Raw genomic sequence first — 19405 nt, forward strand, 5'->3', positions numbered from 1 at the left:
ATAGTTTTTCTTTATGAAAAATGTAGAAATTAAGGCTAGTCCCTACCTTCAAACATTTTAGATAAAAAATAGTCTTAAGTGATATTTCTGCATTTAAGTTTCCTGAAAAAAACACATCAGTGTAAGAAATCAAGATTAACTCAAGCTCAGGACTCCTCAAAGAAAACTTTTGTAAAAACATAGTGATTGTTTCAGACAGTTTGAAAGACACTGTTTTGGAGAACGTTTTCTACAATGTTCCAACATCAAATATCGAAAATCTTGTCACATGGGAAGATATGAAAGAGGTCTGTAGATGTTCTTAAAAAATCTCCTTTTAAGTGAGAAGACAATGAAACAAACTGATATTCAAATGAGAAGGCAAGAACTTGAGAAAAACATTAATGTACACGTAAGTAGAAAGCTGCTGACAAGAGTTGTCATTTTTCTATTAAAAAGCAAATCTTTCAAAAGAAAGAGCAAAACAAATCTTGAGGCAAGACAATGAGCAAACTATAATCAATAGCCTAGCAAAGGATTTCTAATAGAAACAGCTGGCAGCTCATTTTTTTCTTACTTTGAACTATATGATGAAAACAACACAAAGAGCTTGTGTCCTCTCCCTTGTTCTCCTGGTGAACTTCCCTAAATTATATACATATAAATGTTACCAAAACAGTGAAAAGAAAAAATCATAAACCTACTCACTGGAATAATTATGCTATCTTTTTTGCACTGATCTATTGTCAGAGATGGGAAAACTAACAGCAGTTTCCACAATTTGCACACTTCTTTATTAATTTGAGCATACACTTTTGAATGTATCTTCCAGACGAACTTGGCTTTCTGCTTCATAACTTTACACATAAAACTACAGGCTATACACACAATTCAAGTTTGTATAAAAATATTTTCTTAATATTTCTGATGCAACAGACGCAACACACCTGGTCTAGCTTATACAACGCCTATAATGATATTTAAAAGACGTAAAAAAACAGATCCCAGATTAACCTGTATTGACCTTACCTTTATTGTGAGTAAATAAGGCATCATCAAGCTTCAGTAACTAACTAACTACAAACTAAACTGGCAAATGATAGAAACATTAAAGCTCTAAAGATAATGGTAAACAATTGACACTTTCACCAGTATGTATCTGTCAAAGTCAAAAAGCATATTATTTTGCCTGTTTATTTCTAAAGGGGATATCTAGTCACTCCAGGTAGATCACCATACCACTTTATACCAAACAGATACAATCCATTCATTTTTATTTCTCTTTTTGGCTGTCACCGATAACCATTAGATACCCTTGGTTCCTGTGCTCAATCACTGAGTCTGCTGGATCACCTCAACCCCCCCCCCCCCAGGCTATACCTGACCCATTCTTGAGGCTGCAGGGCAGTTTCACACTACTGTCAGGGGTTGCTTTCTATTTATTTTACTTTCTATTGGTTTTCTTTTCTTTAAGTAAGACACAACAAGGTTCTGATGTCTGGCATCATGCTCTTATGATGGACATCACACAAGCATTATTTATATCTAGCAGCTACACATTTGGACTGTCTGCCTACAAATGAGAAACTGCAAAAATAATTGCTGTAATTTAATGGTTCCTATTTTATTTAGCAGCTATAAATGTAATTATGCAAGCAGTTTTGAACATTCACACTTGCCAAAGGTTGCTGTTTTGAGACTGCTCCTTTGGTGATATTTTAAATGGTTCTAGAAGTATTTCCCTCTGACTCAAAATTATACAGGAAGGATTCAGTAGCACTACCATCCTGAGTTTAACAAGAGGCATTGAAACAGCTGTTTCACACATAGGTTTATAGATTAGTAGTAGACTAATGGCCCTTGTGGGCCATTTTAAGCCTAGACAATAACCCCATGTGAGAATCAAACCCTGCACCTTGTGTCTAAGGTAGATACCATTATGCCAGCTTCCCATTAATAAATAAACACCTCTGCCAAGTTTCGAACCCTGGCCCCTGTCACTTACAGCCCACTGCATTAAACCACCATGCCACACAGATCTAAACCACCACGCCACACAGATCTAAATGAACACCTCTGCCAAGTTTTGAACCCAGGCCCCTCTCACCTACAGCCAATTGCATTAACTCAACAGGCCACACAGATCTTAAAACTTAATTTATGTGTGTGACTCACAAGGGAAAGTATAGATATAAACCAATTTCCCAAATCTGAGAATCAAACCCTGTACTTTTTGTTTATAAGGCAAGCATCTTAACAATTATACCAAAATATCTTAACCATTATGCCATCCTCCCCAATTTAGGATTAATTCCACATTTAAAACTGGACTTTCATTCTTTTGCAAGTTCATAGGTAAACACTAGGCTAACTGCCATTGTGAGCCATTTTAAACCTAGCCAATTTCCCCTTCAAAGGTGAGGATCAAACCCTGCACCATGTGAGCTAAATACTTAACTGTTACCCAACCTCCAAAAGTCAAACCCCTTCAAGACAGAATTGAACCAGCAACCTAATGATGTCTTTCACAAATTGTACACGATCCTTGTTCATCTTCTGTCTCAAGTAGTCAAAACCATTACTTTGTCTGTGTATTTTAAATCATTCATATATAAACATGCATTTAAAGAATGATTAGAAAACAATTCTACTTCATCTTACTGGATACTAAATCCTACTCTTTTAAATGATAAGGAAATATTTCCTAAAAGTATAGTCATATATCAAAAGTATCTAGTCAGATTTTACAAATCCATGTATTCTTTTTAGTATCGCGTGGTCAACATGCAATATGTTAATTAGGAAACTACTATCCAACCATGTGCTTTTTCTACAAAAGTTAGGAGTAAAAATATGTTTCCCCGGAGAGTGTACTAATATATTAAACTATGACAGGCATCTTGAGAAACACCTCACAAAGGGTAAGATAATTCTTTTAGCTAGTTATACTGACAGCTTGAGTCTTTTTGAGTGCTATATCCTAGCATCTTACTTTTGGTTAATAACCAAAAGGTGTCTCATTAGCCTCCTACTATCATTAAACTTGCATGAAGACATCCCCCACAAAAATATAGTCTTTAAAGATTTGTCAGCTTTTTCAATGAGACCTAAGGAGAAATCCACAACTTAGAGATTGTGCAGTTATAAGGATAAATAATTCTCCCCAACTGTTCTATAATATGATTAATATCTGTTGTAGATTAGAGTAAGGATTCTTCACAAATATAAACATTTAGTTAAATTGTCTAGAAAAGATAAGTGTTCTAGAATTAGTTTCAAGAAAATTACAGTTGTGTAAGTTGAACTTACAGTAACAGTAGATGTATGAATGATCACTGATGCAGTAGTCTTAGATATATGGGTTATATATGCCAAGGATATAACAGCCATTTAGTTTTCAAAGCTTCAGGGTACCTTCCATGTGCCCAAACTGTTAAGCATCTTGAGCTGAGATGACTAAAAAAGCAAGTTTGGGTACAATTCCCTTCAGAGTTTTCCTGCCAGTAGAGAGCTGGAGGCTGAGCCCTGAAAGGACACGGCTATGAATAACAAAAACTAAATGTCTACATCCTGGTATGTAAAAAAACAAAAAACATGGGGGGTGGTGGGAGGGAGTGGCTACTGCAGCAGTGATCATTCAAACATCTACTGTTATGGTAAGTTCAGCTTACACAGCTGTAGTATGTTCTTCATATTGATCACTGCTGCTGTAGCCTTAGCTACATGGATAGAATACCATAGCTAAGTATATTTGGGAGGTGGCAGGAGAAGTGTCTAGGAATCCCTGGAGAATGGTCCTAGCAAAGCATGATCTAGACCTAGAGAAGGAATCCAGCTTTCAATGCTTTATAAAAGTAGCAGCTCCTAGAATACTTCTAGAATCCAACCTTTCCAAAAAACATAGAAGAAGCCAAGGTCCTTGTAGAGTAGGCCTTGACCCTGCCTAGAATAGATTTGTCAGGGTGAGTATAACAAAAGGTAACAGCCTTAGCAACCAAATTTGAAATAGTCTGTTTTGATACCAGCTGTCCTTTTTTCTTACCTTCACAAGAAATGAACAATTAATCCAATGATCTGAAAGACTTAGACTTAGTTCTGTCAAGAACCTTACATTAGCCAGATTAGCTGCCTCAAATGGTGCAAGTGTTAGTTTCTCTAACACAAAATTAAAATCCCAAGGACGGGCCAAGTTTTACTTGGAGGTCTCTTATGCAAAACCTCTTTCAAGAACACTTTAACGTGAGACTGCATTGAAAGAGGAGGACCCAATGGCACAGATGCTGAAATGGCTGCTAGATGAACCTTGATAGAGCAATATGAAAGGTCATAGGATAGCAACTCACACAAATATTGTAAAACCAGAGAACAGCTATCCCTGAATTATGTTGTTGACACCAACTAGGAATCTTTTCCATTTGCTAATATATGATTTTCTAGCAGCAGGCTTTCTTTCCTCCATTAGTACCCACTGCACATCCTCAAAAAACAGGTGCCTAAAAGGAATTAAGACCCTATCATCCAGGAAGACAATTGAAGATGATTGATGTTGGGGTGTATCAAACACACCTATTCTTGTGTAAGTAGATCCATTTTGTTAGGAAGCTTATGGTAATTGCCCCTTGCCATTTCCAAAAGAAGGGAGAACCATGGTTTTCTGGGATGGAAGGGAGTCACCACAATGAACTTGGGGGGGGGGGGGTTCCTTCTGAATCTTCCGAAGTGCCCTGAATATCACTGGAAAGGGTGGAAAGGCATACAGGAACATTCCTGTCCAAAGAAAAGAAAAGGCATCTGTCTTGCAGGCCGTCTTGCATGGAGTGCTGCAACAGAATTTGCCAGTTGACTGAAGGAACTCCTCACAGATGGATCAAATCTTGGAAGACCCCCAGATCTAGTTTCCATTTGTGAGGGTCTTCCCCAATCCTGTTCAGTTTGTCTGCCACACATTTCTGCTCTGACAGAATGTAGGATGCCTGTACAGTGAGACTCTGCTGTAACGCTATATCCCAAGTTAACATGGCTAGTCTGCAAAGAGGGTACAACCTGGTTCCCCCTTCCTTGTTGATGTACCACACGACTGTGGTATTGTCTGTATTCACTTGAAGAGGTTCTTGGGACCAAAGATGTTTCACAGAATTGAGTGCCTTGAACAGGGCAAGGATTTCTTTGATATTATGTCTTGTCTGTTACTGGTGTCCCCACATCTTCTGCACTTTTATCTCTCTTGAAACTGCTCCCCAGGAAATGTTTGAAGTATTTGTGGTGACTGCTTTGGAACAGGGAAAAAGAATGGTAGACCTTGATTTAAAGATATCTGTTGTCTCTACCAAGTGATTTCTGTTCTGACAAACCCCAGTACTGGGATATGAAAAGGTAAATGATCTTAATGCTGGGACCAAAGAGACTTCAGATACCACTCTATCTTTTTCATGTGGAGTCTTGCCATGTATCATGAGACTCCAAGATGCCATGAGACCCAAAATCTGGAGGTATTCCCTTGCAGTGACTGAAATCTGAATGGAAAAACTTAGAAATATGTCTAAATAATATATATTTTTTCCTGTGGAAGAAAAGCTCTTTTACCTGAGGTGTCTAGTTGACATCTGAAGAACACTATCCTGTGTGAAGCAGTCAAGAAAGATTTTTGGATGCTCTTTTGTAATCCCAGCTTTTGCAAGAGATCTCTCACCCAACAGAGAGATTCCTGACATTTTGAAAAACTCTAAAAAGATAGGCAGTTCATCTAAATATGGAAAAATGTGGATACCCTGTAGCCTGTAATGATTTATAACTGGAGCTAGATGCTCTGTGAACACTCTTGGTGCAGCAGATAGTCCAAAGGATAATTCAGAGAACTGGTAATGTGATCCAGACACACAAAACCTTAAGAAACACCTGAAGTCTGGATGAATAAGAATGTGATGAAAGCATCATTTAAGTCTAGTTTTACCAAGAAACTTGAAGGTGGAAGAAGAGGCAACAGGTTGTGAAGAGACATAATTTTTAATTTGGACAATATCACAAACATGTTTAGGGAAGATGGATCAATAACTGGTCTCCAAGTGTTTTCTTTCTTTTTTTGGGACTAAGAACATCCTTTAATAAAACCCCTTCCCCACATGGGAAGGAGGAACTGGTTCTATTTCTCCTTGGGACAACATGTGACGAAGAGCAGGTAGAAGTAAAACAGTCTGATTTGCAGGAATGAGGAATGACCCCTGGAAAGGACAGATTTCGTCCCACTGCCATCCGTAACCTTAATAAATGATTTTCAGAACCCATTTGTTTGAAACAATCTGTTGTCAAGGAGAAAATGTAGATTCAGATTTTCTAGGAAAGAAAGAGGGCCAGGGTGGGAGGGGGTCACAAGATATCTTGAATAGTCATTCAGACTTGTTTGAATGTCCTTGATTTTGGGAGGTTTAATATTTATTTTTGGAACCTCTTAGCCACTTCTTCTTAAGCATCTCTTTACCTGAATTCTATTGAGACTGTTTATTCTGTTTTTGCCAAGATTGGATGAGGAGAAAGAAAATCCCTTGGGCAATTTGGAAAAAGGGGGCTTAAAAATCTTAGAGATTCCCTGGATCAGCTTGTCCCTTTCATCACACTTTTTGATAATCTCTGCAGCAGATGGGCCAAACAATAAACCTCTATCCAAGGGAGAATTTAAAATCTCATTTTAAATATCATTTGGAAGGTTCTGAGAATGCAGCCAAGCAAACCTCTTTAAAACCATACCAGTGGCCACAGCCCTGGAAGAAGTATCAACAGAGCCATACACACACTGCTAACAATGAGTAGTTCCTTCTGTTGCACAGTTCACACATTATTTAAGGCAGATTTTTCATCAGAAGAAGAAAAAACTCTAGATAAAACATCCCTCATACTTTCACAATATGTCAAAATAAACTTTAACATATGAGCCTGACAATTTAAAATTCTTAAATTTAAAGTTGCAGAAGTATACACCTTTCCCCCATACATATCAATAATTTTTCTATCTTTATAAGAAAGTATGGGATTGGAATTAACTAAGTGCCTCGCAGCAGAGGAGTCAACTAAGGCTATAGCTTCTGGCTCAGGTTTGGGAATAGTATATAGAAATTTAAAAGACTGAGGAACTTTATGCATCTTATCTACCTTTTAGGGACAGCTGGCTGACTATCAGGAAAATTGTAGGCAATAAGATACATATCATCTAAAGCAGACAGGACAGGAGGAATGGGTGGGGTGTAGATTCTGGTAAATCCTTCTGTAACAACTCATTGTATTTTTTGAGTCCATCAGTATTCTCACACTGAAAACAGTGGGTCATTCTAGCAATAGTCTCAGAGAAAGAGCACCCTCCACAGGGAGAATCAGAAAGCGAGCTCTCCTCTGAGTCTGAATCAGAAATCTGAAGAGAAAACCTTGAATCCATCTCTGCATCTTCCTGTTCAGATTCAGAATCTTGAATCTCTTCAGGAAAGGAGACTGTGAGGATGTGAGGCAGAGTCAGCTATGGCAGAAAGAGTAGGGGAGTGCATGTGTAACATATGCCAGAATAGCTAGCTGGAGTTTTGGAAGGAATTTTATGTCATATGTATATCAAACTGATATGTACAGATGCTTGTGTTAAGAATGCATTTGTAAAACTCCTTGTGCTAAAAATGTGTCAACAGTGGATCCTTCTGGACAGAAAAGAAATAAACATGTATGTCAGGCTGTATTGCCGTAAATACTGAAATGTATAAATGTTAACAGAGAATGTTGGAAGGGAAGGGGTTAAGCTCAGACCAGCTTACCTTAGGAAAATTAATCTGACATTAAATTACTTGGTATAAGCCATGAAGATTTATGTCACAAGTTTGAATGCAGCCAGAGATGCAATGCCTGTGAAAAGAAAGAAAAGTAATCTTGCTACATTATCCTTAGTGGTCAACTAATTGCTACCCTGGAAGGGTGGAATTGTTGAAATGGTTTTATAGCTTCCAGATGCTGTAACACATAGGTTTATAGTTTCATAGGTGTGTACTAGGCTAATGGCTCTGGAGCCTTTACAAGCCTAGCTCATAGGATTACCCTGGCATCGTGCCACCCAACCTTAGTTCCCAGTGCCTCTGTCAAATAGAGTTACTGGAGTGATCCCCAGGTGAATTATCTATTTCCCATCCACTCATCAAGATTTTTCTTGAAGAGGGCCAGTGAGGCACTCCACTTGACATGTATGGTAAGTCTATTCCATAGCATGGGCAGCCTCTGGGTTATGAATCTGTCCCTCCAGGTTGTTCTGTTGATTGTGGTAATGAGGTTGTGGTCTCTGGAGTGTGTGGTGTGGAGGGATTGGGATATCTTTAGATGCAGCATTTCTAACAGAGCTGGGTTAAACATGGCTTTGTAAGTCAAGCAGAGATTGCCTCTAAGTAGGCGATATGAGACAGAGAATAGTTAGAGTTTTTTGAGTCTGCCCATATAGGACAAGTGTTTAAGGCCTAGGATCCTCTTTGTGAGATACTTTTGTGGCCTCTCTAGTTGTTGCAGGTGTCTAGTGAGGTACATGCCAAATGGGGCATTGTAATCAATGATTGGCCTAATGAGGGAAGAGTAGAGGGAGACAATGACCTCTTTCTTCCTGGATGCAAAACCCTTAGTAATGAGATGTGCCACATAGAAGGACTTTCTGACCACAGTGTTAATTTGGTGGTCAAAAGTGAGGTTGCTGTCAACCTGTGTTCCCAGATCTCTTATAACACTTTCTGTCTTCAGTGGACTACCATCAGTGTGGTAATTCATGTGAACTAGGTTTTTCCCAAAGGGGATGGCGGCACTTTTTTGGCATTGAGCTTAAGGCCATGGTTCTGACACCAGTCATTGGTCTCAGTGAGGCCTTTCTGTAGGATGTCAACATCACTTGGGGAGATAATTATGGCACCCAACTTGCAATTGTCTGTGAACTTTGTCAGCCAGAGTCCCTTTGTGTTGGCCTGGACTTCAGAGAAGTAGATACCAAATAGGAGAGGACCCAGGACCAAACCCTGTGGGACTCCACTCATGACTAGTCGACAGTCTGACTTGGAGTCAGCTATTTTCACACTGTGGGTTCTATCTGTGAGCCAGTTTGCAACCCACCTAGTGATAGAGGGGTTGATGCCTAGCTTAGTGAATTTTTCTATGATTCCTGAGTGGGGAATATTATCAAAGGCCTTGGCCCGATCAAGATAGCCTGTATGAACCACCTTGCCTTCAATCACAGCTGTATGAACCACCTTGCCTTCATCCACATCTTAGCAAAGCTCTATGTGTGTGTATTGTGACACATATGTGCAAGATCCTGGTTCAGCTTCTAGTAAAGGGGGTAGTGTGGGAACCTACAGAGTCAGATGACCAGATGTGATGTCATTCTGTAATTTAGCACTGAAATGATGCTTTAATATTAGATGAGACAGAAGTCTCAGGGCAGTCTGTTTGTGAAACCTGACAAGAAAGACCACTCACCGACATCACCTTGTCTTCCTCTGTTAAGTAAATAGGAAACAGTAATTCTTTAGACCAGTTGGGAAAATATAGAGATTAGTTAAGTATTGTTTTTTTTCTGTATCTGTGGGAATCTTTCCAACTGTGTTATTTTTAATAATTCGTATGATTGAAATTCTGGTGTTTAATGTGAAGAGGTACTCAGTATTATCCTGTTTTTTTATTACTTATTGTTAAATATATTTAAACTTTTCATTATGGCTGGTCTTTTAGAAAATAGTTTAACATTTGAGAATACTTGCTGACACTGTGGCTGCTCCAGAAAGCCTTGTGTTTGGTCAAAATACTACCATTTGTATATGTGTTAATTTTGCCAAGAATAATTGAGTACCCTGGTAACAGCCTTAAAGTAGTTGGCTGGTAGCAGTGAAACTACCTTATAGTATGGGTGAAGGTGGCACAGCAGGTGAGTCTATGCCAGCCTTTCCCAGGTATGTGTGTGTGTGTGATTGTGTGTTTGTAGAAATCAAATCTCAAGATTGTGTGTGTCAGCTAATGGAAAAGGGACACAGAGATCCTTAGTGGTCAGTGTGGATTCTTATTTGGGGCCTGGAGAGAAGAGAGAGAGAGAGACAGTCCAGCACCAGGACTGGTGTGCATTTCCTGTGTGTTCGTAAGGGAAATTGTGCTTGGTACAGACAGCTGCATCTGAAAATACTGTGTGTATCCATTTTTGTTCCAAGTGAACATCCCTCAGTGGTGAAGATTGAGGCTCCTTGATCATTGGCCCTGAGGAGGGATATCATAGAGGCATCCCTCTTTCTTTTACCAGAAACTAGTCCACAAAAAGTATCAGTAGTCTGAATCAAACTGAGTCAGTCTCAGTAAACTACTCCTATCCAAAGAAATTTGAGGAGGAGTAGATATATGCTTGGTTTTCTGTTTCTTTTTTGACAGGTAAAATGGGTCCAACAGTGTTACTAATGACAGCCGCTTCTTCCCCGGGGATGGGCACAGCATTCTTACAAAACAGGGAAACCTTCCCTGTTCCCTCTCTCAGGACCAACAAGAGTGGTTCTTTCTTGCCCACTAAAGGTACCCCAAACAGTAGTAGAGGACATCGGTAAGCCTTGGTCCATTGTGGCTGTAGGCACTACACCAGAGGGATCCGATGAAAAAGACGAGTGGTCTGAGGTGCAAAAAATAGCCACAGCAAAGTCGCTCACCTACTGCTGAGACAAATTGCTGGCCTGCTGTTGTGGCAAAGGCTGTTTGCTTAACTTTTTCTTTTTATGGCTAGAAGGATTGACCACGAGAGTGATAATCTTTTCCATAGTCAAGCCAAAAATGGTGACCTCTCCTGGGGAAAAGAAGCAACAATGCCAGTAAAGCTACCAGTCCACAAAAATTATTTCTTTTTACAGAAGAACAGAATAAGAAGCACTTTAAATACTATGACAGCCCCACAACTTTAAAATAAACACAATTTCTCCTCAGAAACTAGTTTATCAGTTAGATAACATTACTTTTAAACTGACAGAAATGAGTGCTCTGTTTAGAAGTACTTTATGGTCTTGAGACAATAAATTAAAACAACACTCCTAGCTTTAAAATAACTTTCTTGAAGAGGAAAGTAATAAAACATCAGTAAAAATAATACAATGGAAGGTTTTTCCCCAAAAGGAACTTATCTGCTCAGCTAAGGAAAGCACAAACCGACCATTGATCCTGAAAAGCCTCAGAGGAATGTACTCTTTGATGGCAGTAAAGCTCTGAAGGGCTTCATGCCCAAACTTGTCTTTTTTGTCAATTCATCTTGAACTGCTTGACAGTCTGGGTGCATGGAAGGTGCCCTGAAGCTTTGGAAGTTTGCTGACTGTCATATCCTGGCAAGATATAACCCATATAGCTAAGGCTACTGCAGCAGTGACCAATATGAGGAACATTTACTTTTACAAAAAAAAAGACATATGAAACTTCCAAAATGTTAACTGTACTATCAAGTGACCTTCATGAAAGTAATAAAAGTTATGAATACTCCCAGTAATCAATAAAGTTGTACTCTAGTCTACAACTTTCACTGGATTGTATTCATAAAACGTAAAAAATCCTAAATCTTTTCCTTTTCTCACTTGTGGTAAGTTAATGAGACAGAGGCTACTAGTTCCAATTGCCTTACAGAATTAGTGCAGAGCAGAGATACCAGTGTTAACAAAGAAATATTGCTAATGGAATATCTTCAAAACAGTTTGATTTTCGCTTTATAAATTAAATGGACTACTTTGTAAAAATTAAGAATTTCAGTGATATAAAAATTAGTGACCTAATGTTCAGTTGCTCTACTGGGACGACAGAACAGATACATAATATACTGAAAGTAAAATCTAACTTAATAATCTTCATAAATATTATCCACATGGCTACAGACAAAGCTTTCCCCACTGAGTCATGCAAATTAATACAAATTAGTCTTATTATTTAATGGTTTAAAATGACATATTGTCTTATGGCTTTTCTATTATTCCACACTGAAAATGAACTTTAGAAAACTAATAGCTATAAAATATTGGAATGAAATACGGAGGAAAGAAACAGTGAAGATTATTTGACATGAATTATGGGTTATCATTTCTGTACTGGTACCTTTCCTGTAATGTGTTATACACAATATATCATTACAATAGAATCAACTCAATTAAGCTAAAGTCTTTATTTCTGGGTCTTTTTCCTATGTATGCTTCTTGTTACTAGTCAGGAGTACATATAAAACATACCTTAAGTATACCTCATCAACTCTGATTGCTAAGTTTTAAATGTTAAATGTTATTGATAGTTTGAGAACAAAGATGTTATAGTAAATGGGCACAACAGTGTCTTTGTGGAGCTCCATAGCAAAGTAATCACTTGTTAGTTCATGTTGGAGCAAGCCAGATGCTTTGCCTGAGACTGCTGTGAGTTGTTTTGGGATGTTTCTCCTTTCCTTGATGCTGTGCAACCATGGAGTTGATATATATACAAGTTCAGGAAGAATGAGGATTTTGTTGCCTTTTGGGGGCTATTTTGAACTGCTCCTTTACACTGAGCATAACAGGCAGTGTCTGCACCAATGGGAACAAGCTGCTGTGATCTCAGAAACTGTGTGTCAGTTTTGTCATAGAAGAAGCATTGTAGATCTTTTAAGCATTCACTACTATGAAATGGAAGCCTATATCTAGTCTTACCTATCTATCTATCTATCTATCTATCTATCTATCTATCTATCTATATATCTATCAATCTAAAACATCCAACAATTCATCGAAACTTTAATCTGTCAAATGGCAGCTGTCTATCTACAGCCGATTGAAATAAGTCAAAAGACAAACACAACCTTTCCCCATGTGGGGGGCTGCACCCCCATACCCCTACTAATTATATATACTAACTCTAAGATTTCACTACAGCGGAGAAAGGGGAAATTTCCCAATCCTGCACTGTACCACGATCTTGCACAGAACAACTGCTGGCATGTTTGATCAGCTAATTTTTAATTAAATGTGCTGGCAGTTCTCTGGGTTCAACAAGTTGCCAGTTGACAACTTTTAGATAACTGACATATATATATATATATATATATATATATATATATATATATATATATATATATGTATAAAGAGAGAGAGTGTGAGACAAATATATATGCATGCTCTTTTGCTCTTTAGAGGAATGCTTCTTAACTTTTTGTGCTAAATCCCATTCAGTCACAGCTATGTTTTCTCTGATGCCATTTACTCCATAATAATTATTAATTTAGAAGAAATAACAAAATATAGCTGTGGTTTTATGAGTTTCAAAATCTTTGAAAAAGGATTACATTTATTTATTTTAACAGATTTGATAAAATCATGTTTTAAGGACTACTTATAAAAGGATTACTTTGTCAGTACTTCACTTGACACACTAAAATTATAACCACAAGTACTGTTTGGAGGAGATTCTGATTGCATAGTAACTGAGGGTACTGCTACTCAGTGCCAGAAGTCTGAACCTCAAAATGCATGCACTCGAGGCACTCCTCATTATGGAGAAAACAGATATATGTGCAGTAACAGAAATCTGGTTTAAGGCCCCAGAGAGCATCCCAGCACTACCAAGCTACAACTCATACCATACATTTCGGCCACAGAACCCAAACCAAAATACAAAAGGTGGGGGCATATCCATATTCATCAAGGATACCCACAGCTCCAGGTTAGTGGCACAGCACGATGCTTCAGAGATCATCCACGTGCAACTAACAATGGGCAAAACTGCAATTCAAATTGTAGCTTGCTACAGATCACCCACCATGTCCCAGGACCCCCATTCCGCATTTCTGGAAACACTGGGAAACATAAAGGTCCTACCAAACACCCTAATATTGGGTGATTTCAATTACCCAAACATTAACTGGGAGAACTACTCAAGTACTAACTTCCTTGCCCAACATTTCCTAGAATTTATAAACTCAAATGCCCCGGATCAACTGGTCAACACTCCCACCAGAGGTGACAACATATTGGACCTGCTCATCATCAACATGGGCGACCGGTGTTCCACACCGGAGGTCAACCCCTCGCTGGTTAGATCTGACCATAAACAAATTACTTTGGATATCCACATTCCACCCCACCCCCACCCCCGGACAAGAAAACCACCGCGAAAAACTTTTCAAAAGCAAACTTCAAGTTACTTAAGACCGAGGTGGAAAGTTTCAAAGCCCCTATGCTGAAGGATACCGCTGTCCAAGCTGCAAAATCCTTTACTAATGCATTCTATTGGCACCTACAAGAATGCGTGGATCATGCCATCCCAAGCAAAACCAAGACTCACTCCTCCAAGAAAAGGAAACTAGTCTGGTGGACTCCTGCCATAAACAAGCTATACAATAGAAGGAGGAAACTAGTACAGAAAAGAGTAAAATCCCAAGAAGGGAAGACATCCCTGATCAGTATCAGCAAGACACTACGATGCCTCATAAAATTATCCAAGTCGAGCTTTGAAAGAAAAATTGCCAAGGACTCCAAAGATAACCACAAGGCATTCTTTAGCTATGTCAAGAATCTAAGTGACAATGCTCAGATCTGCTCGGAGTTAGTGCAGAATGGCACAAAATATATTGGACCGACCAATATCGCCAACATCCTGGCAGACAGGTTCAGCGCAAACTTCACCCCCCTCTCTCCCCCAAGAGGGCCCATAACCATACCAGAAGAATATAGAGTCCCTGAAATCACAGACACTCAGGTTAAAACAGCCCTCTCCAAAGCCAAAAACATAGCATCAATGGGACCGGACGGTGTCCCAGGCTGCGTCCTACACAAGCTCAAAGATGAACTAATCCTTCACCTAAACACACTGTTCAAACTCAGCCTTTCCACAGGCTATGTACCCATAGAGTGGTGCACAGCAGCAGTTATTCCGCTCCACAAAGGTGGAGCCACAACAGACCCAGGAACTATCGCCCTATAAGCCTGACTAGCTTGGTCTGCAAGGCTATGGAGCGCATCATCATGGAATTCATTAACAGAGACATTGGGAACCTCCAAACACTGGACCCCACCCAGTTCGGCTTTGTTAAGGGCAGATAATGCCTCCTAAACCTAGTGGACTTCTTTGAGACAGTTACCAAGGCTATAGATTAGGGAAAGGTGGTACACACAGCCTACCTAGACCCGCAAAGGCCTTCAACACCATTCCCCATTCTGGTATTATAGACAAGCTCACCAGCCTGAACATAAACCCCTATGTCACAAGATGAGTTGTCAACTGGCTCATGTACAGAACCCACATGGTGAGAGTTGCAGGAGTTAGGTCCAACTCTAAATCGGTTACAAGTGGAGTTCCCCAGGGCTCAGTCCTAGGACCCCTCCTGTTCGGCATATACTTCTCAGAGGTACAGGCAAGCACAGGAGGACTATGGCTGACCAAGTTCGCAGACGACTGCAAACTAGGGGCTATAATTGACTCTCCGGCTGACACAGACATCCTCCAAAAGGGTCTCACTGAGACGGATACCTGGTGTCAAAATCATGGCCTCAAGCAAAATGCCAAAAAGTGCATACTCATCCCCTTTGGAAAAAAACAAAGTACCCACAAACTACCACATAGGTGGTAGTCCCCTAAATACGGAAGATGTAATAAGGGATCTGGGGACCCAAGTAGATAGTAATCTCACCTTTGATAATCACATTGCCAAAGTGGTTAGAAAATTCTTCTACGTGGCCCACCTAGTCACAAAAGGGTTCGCATCCAGATCAAAAGAGGTCATTGTGCCCCTCTACTCATCACTCATCAGACCCATCATAGAGTACAATGCCCCATTTGGGATTTACCTTACAAGACATCTGCAACAGCTGGAAAGACCACAGAAGTACCTCACTAAGAGGATCACTGGCCTCAAACAGATGCCCTATGCAGCTCAACTGAAGAAATTACAGCTGTACTCGGTTGCATACCACCTACTCAGAGGTGATCTCTGCCTGACATACAAGGCCATGTCCAACCCAGAATTGATGGACATGCTCCACCTAAAGAAAAACTTATCCCTGTGAGCCACATACTCTAGGGATCTAAACCTCACCACAACAATAAATAGGACGTGCTGGAGGGATAGATTCCTGTCCCAGAGACTTCCCATGCTTTGGAACAAGATCCCAGTCTACATTAGGCAGAGCTCCTCGCTAACACTCTTCAAGAGAAACCTTGACGCGTGGATGGGAAACAGAAAGTTTACCTCGGGGATCACTTCAGTGGCTCTGCTGGACAGAGGCACAGGGAACTAATCTAAGGGGGTGGCAAAAGCCAATACATTCTGGCTAGGCTTATAAATGCCTTCGGGCAGATAGCCTAGCACCTACCTATGAACCTATGAACCTATGAACTATTTAAGAACTGTTGAGCATTATGTACTAACACACTTAACACAATAGTCTTAGTAAATTATAAGGCAATAACAAGGGAAGCAAGCAAAAATGAGCTTTAAATAATTGATAGTGTGTCCAGCATCAATGAACACCAGCATCAAAATTTCAAAGCCAGTATTTGCATTGCTTTAGGATTTTTTTTCTATAAAAAGTACCTTTATCGTTCCATTTCAGTTCCAACTTACAAGTTTATTTCAGTCACAACTTAAACGTTTTCATCAGTTTTGACAGTTGCACAAGCAGTCTAAATAGGATCATAGGAAGTTACTAGGCTAATGACCCTAAGGCCCTTACAAGCCTAGCCAAGTTCTAACCTTATTTCCATGATCAGCACCTAATGTCCATGTCCAAGAGAGACACAGGTGGAACCCCCGGGGTGAATTTACAGTTACCCATCCAATCATTCAGATTGCATTTGAAGATTGCCAATGAGGTTCTCTGACATGAAGTGGGAGTCTGTTCCAAAGGTGTGGTAACCTCTGGGAGACAAAGCTGTCTCTCCAGCAGGTTCTATTAATGTCACATACCAGGTTAGGGTATTTAGAGCAAGTAACTCATGTATCATTTGACTTGTGGATATGCAGCATTTCCAATAAAGCAGTGTCAGAGATTGTCTTATATGCAAGGCAGAGACTGACTCTGAATAGTCTGTATGAAACAGAATAAAGTGATAGTGATTTCAGATGATCCACACAGGACAGATGCTGAAGACCTTGAATTTTCCTTGTGAGGAACCTTTGTGATTTCTCCAATTGCTGCAGGTGCTTGGAAAGGTACATACTAAAAAAAGGCCTTGTACTCAATTATTGGCCTGAAGAGGGAAGAGTACAAGGAGGTTATAACTTTTTTTTTCTGGAGGCAATGCCCTTACTTATGAGATGAGCAATATAGAATCCCTTTCTTACCACTGTGGAGTTGTTATGGTGATCAAAGGTAACATTGCTTTCAGCCTGCGTGTCCAGGTCTCTCACCACTGACTGCGTACTTAGAGTGTTGCTATTAATGTGGTAGTTAGCAGGAACATCGCTCTTACTGAAAGGGATGGTAATAAATCTTTTTCCATTGAGTTTTTAAGGCCATGACTTTGGGACCAATCATTTGTTTGTTTAAGACTCTCTTGTAGCATTGACATCATTTGGAGAGTCTATGACCGCTTCCAGTTTGCAGTCATCAGCAAACTTTGTCTTTCACAGATATTTAGTTTTTGCTGGTACATCGGAGAAATAGATTCCAAAAAGTAGAAGTCCCAGGACAGACCCTTGTGGAACACCACTGGTTACAGGTCTGCTGTTGGAGGTGGATTCACCTGTTTTGACTAAATGTGTTCTCTCAGTGAGCCAGTTAGCAATCCATCTAATAATATAAGGGTTGATACCTAGCTGGGTGAGTTTGTCAATGATGCCTGAGTGGGAGATAGTGTCAAAAGCCTTGGCTAAGTCTAGGTAGGCTGTATGCCCAGAGTTCCCCTCGTCCAGGGCCTTGGTGACTGTCTCAAAGAAGTCCACCAGGTTTAACAGACATGATCTGCCTTTCTCCTTTCTTTCTTCATAGGTTCATAGATTCATAGATTAGTACTAATCTAACTGCTCTTGTGAGCCATTTTAAGCCTAGCCAATTATCCCTTGTGAGACTCAAACCCTGCACCTTGTGTTTGCAAGGCAAATGCCTTAACCATTAGGCCACCCCCCCAACCCTTAGGACACCCTCTCAACCCAGTTATGACAGTAGTGAAATTTTGTGAGCTCTCAGTCTCTCCTCAATTCCAATCTAATTATCTTTTCCAGATTTATTTTCTAAATGTTTTCAGATTTTCTAAATACAGTTATTTCAAATTTTAAAACCTTAAACAATTCATCAAAAACTGCATTCAGACTCATCAGGTATTTTCTCATAATAGTACTATATATCATTGGGCTTGTAGACCCATTAAACATCCACTTCCATATAGTTAACTAAGTTCCTATGGACTGAGGACATATGAGCTGACTTCCAGCTAACTACTCCAATACATGCCTTGTATGAAGCATTTCAACCCCATCTTTCCACTTATTTCTTATTTCCTCCCAACAATCCAATGTCTTCTGGTGCAACTTATTGGGACATATTTTCAATGTTTCCTTTTCTATTATCTGTTGATCTTTTATTAGCTGGAAGACATCTTCTGTGATAAGTGATCTAGCTGTCTTACAATGCCCATGAATTCCTTTTTTGGTCAATAACAAAATTAAGCTCATCATCACTTTTTGATTATTAGACACCTTTATTTCTTTCTTCTACCCAATTATGACAGTATAAAACAAAACAAATAACCAGCAGGGCTACCACGACCATAAAATCTAATATATATTTTATTGTAACTAAGTGGAGCACTTTACTTCTTCAGATCCATTATGGATATGGTAGCCTTGCTGTTATTTGTTTTGTTTTTTACTGGTTTGTTTTCAGCACTGGCTTTTGTGTGTTTGTGGGCCTTACTTATTGTTTTTCAATTATGACAGTAGGGAAATTTTGTGAGCACCCAGTCTCTCTCCAGTTCCAATCTAATTACCTTTTCCAGATTTATTTTCTAATTTTATAGTTTAGGGCAATCCCAAAAGATATGATCCCAATCCCCTTTATTATCCTCTAAACATCTCCAGGTGGGTTGGCCTCTGGGTACATCTTGTGCGACTTAAAAGTTCTTATGCAGACACTTCCAGCCAAAAAATTTAAACTTCTTTGATTTTTTTATCTAGCTTAGACATCCTACCAATGTCCTGGCAGTCTTCCCTTGTTATGTTCCATCCTGCTTAATTGACCATGCTATTCTCTGGGTCCACTTATTACTCCACTTGTCTTTTATTAGGGCTCTGTATATTTCACTAACCAACCCTTTCTTACTAGCCAAGACTGTTCTTGCAAGTGTCCTCTTCTTCATTTCTTTAATATGCTTTCCATATATCTCACAGACCACTCTGTATTCCATTGCCTATCTACTATTTAAAGTGAACTTTTCCCTTAACTCAGTCTATGACATTCTTGTCCCA

At 39.5% G+C, this 19405-nt stretch overlaps 1 protein-coding gene across 1 annotated transcript in view; it reads right to left on the minus strand.

The window, feature by feature from the left end:
- LOC122801924 (T-cell surface antigen CD2-like) overlaps positions 1-19405 on the minus strand; it is a 380436-nt gene that overhangs the window by 192186 nt on the left and 168845 nt on the right. The window lies entirely within an intron of this gene.

This window comes from Protopterus annectens, chromosome 5.part0 (assembly GCF_019279795.1).
Source record: "Protopterus annectens isolate FY-2018-M chromosome 5.part0, PAN1.0, whole genome shotgun sequence".
Lineage (NCBI taxonomy): Eukaryota > Metazoa > Chordata > Ceratodontiformes > Protopteridae > Protopterus > Protopterus annectens.